The sequence below is a fragment of the Crocuta crocuta genome, unplaced genomic scaffold (assembly GCF_008692635.1).
Source record: "Crocuta crocuta isolate KB4526 unplaced genomic scaffold, BGI_CrCroc_1.0 scaffold167, whole genome shotgun sequence".
NCBI lineage: Eukaryota > Metazoa > Chordata > Mammalia > Carnivora > Hyaenidae > Crocuta > Crocuta crocuta.
Genome location: NW_027532406.1, coordinates 10,565,727 through 10,568,865, shown reverse-complemented (window position 1 = coordinate 10,568,865; position 3,139 = coordinate 10,565,727). Strand labels below are relative to the sequence as shown.

The 3,139-nt window shown below is 35.9% G+C and overlaps 1 pseudogene; it reads left to right on the top strand.

Annotated features, from left to right (window-relative positions):
* The first annotated feature begins 1,111 nt into the window (after nucleotides 1-1,111).
* Nucleotides 1,112-1,708, top strand: LOC144243513 (small ubiquitin-related modifier 1 pseudogene; annotated as a pseudogene).
* Nucleotides 1,709-3,139: the final 1,431 nt, after the last annotated feature.

Here is a 3,139-nt window from a genome sequence, read left to right as displayed (position 1 = left end):
AAAAGCAGTTAAGGAAGCAATGAGTAACAATTTACATTACTACAGGCTTAAATTCATAATGAGGATCTAACACAAAGGCAACTTTTGTAGAGTGGAAACTATAGGCAGGGCATGGAAAGGGAGAGAAACTGTCTCAGGTTGGGTTAAACAAGAAACACACTCTTTGACAATAACTTGAGGCCATGTAGTTGGGAGGTGATCCCACAGATAGTGTAAATGTGGTATAGGAAAAGTAAGGAAGCCAATAAAGGATATGTAATCAGTGCTTATTGTGGGCAACTAAAGTATATCCCTATTGAGAACACTGGAAAACTGTAGAACACAACTTAAAGTTAGGCCATGACAACGGTAGGGTACCTGGGGCACTTTTACTCCAATTCTCAGGTGGCATCACCCTGAGGGCTACTCATTTGATATAAGTCTCTCATAAAGGAATAAAGCCTTCAGGCATAAAGTCACAAGAATGTCACTGGTATGTATTTGGAATACTGGGTCATGAAGGGACCTGGTTAAAACAATATTCGTAATAGAACATCTATCTCTGTCCAAGAGATATCAAATGGACAAAACAATATGCAGAATATTATTTAAATATGAGCCTTTAATAGCCCCTCCCCATCAGCATGTTGGTGCCAACTGGCCAGCCGCAGGCAACCTGTCCTAGAACCAGAGTCTATAAAGAGAGCACTAACAGCAACAACAACCACACCAACAACAAAATGAGCCTTAAATAAATGCACACACACACATATATATATAATAAATACCTCTATCTAACTATCTATCCATCCATCTATCCATACATTCTTACATACATATACACACATATCTATCTATTATCTATCTATATTTAAATGTAAAACTGGAAGATAGGAAATATGGTAATTGACCACAAAAGACACTGAGACTTTCAGAGAGACCTTCAATAAATCTAAATCCATACCTTAAAAGTAACATAAATACTAATAATACAAATAATCTATGTAAGTATATAAAATAGAAATAATTTAAAAACCATAGAGTCTAGAGATGGATTTGTAAACCCTGGAGCGAGGTTCTGCCTACCCAAGGCCGCTACTGTGCGGAGACCCTGGGTGAAGCCCCCATCACCATGTCCGACCAGGAGGCAAAATCTTCAACTGAGGACTTAGGGAATAAGAAGGAAGGAGAATACATTAAACTCAAAGTCATCGGACAGGATAGCAGTGAGATTCACTTCAAAGTGAAAATGACAACGCATCTCAAGAAACTCAAAGATTCATACTGTCAAAGACAGGGAGTTCCAATGAATTCACTCAGATTTCTCTTTGAAGGTCAGAGAATTGCTGATAATCACACTCCAAAAGAACTGGGAATGGAGGAAGAAGATGTGATTGAAGTTTATCAGGAACAAACAGGGGGTCATTCAACGATTTAGATATTCTTTTTTTTTTTCTTTACCCTCAATCCTTTTTTATTTTTAAAAATAGTTCTTTTGTAATGTGTTCAAAACGGAAATGAAAACTGGCACCCCATCTCTTTAAAACATCTGGTAATTTGAATTCTAGTGCCCATTATTCATTATCATTTGTATTCATTGTGCTGATTTTTGGTGATCAAACCTCAGCCCCCTTCATATTGCCCTCTCCTTTTTAAAAATTATATGTGTGCACAGAGAGGCCACCACCTTTTCCAGGACCGTGCATTTTCAGGCTTGTGATAAATAAGATCGACCAATGTGAGTGTTCATAATGACTTTCCAATTGGCCTGAAGTTCTGGTATGTGATTGCTTCACTCCTGGACTATGACTTTCAGTGGGAGATGGAAGTTTTTCAGAGAACTGAACTGTGTAAAAATGACTTTTCCTTAACTTGAAACTTCTTTTAAAATTTGAGGGTCTGGGCCAAAAGAAGAGAAATATCAGGCTGGAGTCGAGATACAGAGATCGTGAGAGTAATGACTAACTCCAAAGATGGCTTCACTGAAGAGAAAACATTTCAAGATAAAAGAAAAGTCTTGTCAGAAGATCCCAGAAAAGTTCTGATTTTCATTAGCAGTTAATAAAGTTATTCATGCAGAAGTGTATTCAACAGAACACTGCTCTTTTTGATTTTAATTGTACTTTTTGGCCTGGGATATGGGTTTTAAATGGACATTGTCTGTACCAGCTTCACTAAAATAAACAAAATATTTATTAAAAAAAATAGAGTCTATCAATTTACTGTATTGAAGGGCATAAAATGATATTTAGATGAATACATGTTTGTGAATCAAAAGACTTAATTTCTTAACAAATTCAATTACTCTCTAAATATGTAAACTTAATGAACTGCTAAGCAAAATTCCAAGAAAGTATTTTCTTAGTTGTTGAGAATTATTTTAAATGGCACATGATTACATTAAAAAATGACCATAGCAAGAACATATAAAGGTATGTCAGTCTTAAAATATATGGTAAAGTCTCTACTATCAAAGAGAGTATCCCACTATTAGAACATAGATGAATATGTTAGTGACATAGAGAGCACATTTGAATTGTTGAATTGTGATATCATAAAACATGCATCAATTACAACTGGTTATTAAGGGATTCTTAGCCAGGGGACTTGGAATGGCTAAACATCAAAATAAATAATATGTATGTTTGGGGGAATCCTAGTCACAGGACTGTTATTATTTTCATAATAAGGTCAAACTTCATGAGGGAGTAAATTCATAGGACTTAACTATATTTTAAGGCAGTGCTTCACCTTGAATGACAAGACTGTCCAGATTGCGAAGGGATGTTGGGTCATCTCAGCGCAATGTCAATGTGGATCCCATTCATCTTGCTCTCCTTTCATGCTTAACAAGAAACTTACTGACTATAATTTACCTAAATACATTTAACTAAATGTGGAAAAGACACTGACCATTCAGACTTAGAATATTTTGGACTTGAGCAAGTAATTTCTCATTGTAAATAAAAAATTGCATTCTTTATTTTGTTTTAGTTAGCAATAATTACTGACCTAAGCGAGATTATCCCTGGGAATTTTAATGACAAAGGTGTGGAAATTCAGCAATATGACCTTACTTTTTAGAAATGTTTCAGGGGGGGGCGCCTGGGTGGCTCAGTCGGTTAAGCGTCCGACTTTGGTTCAGATCATGATCTCACGG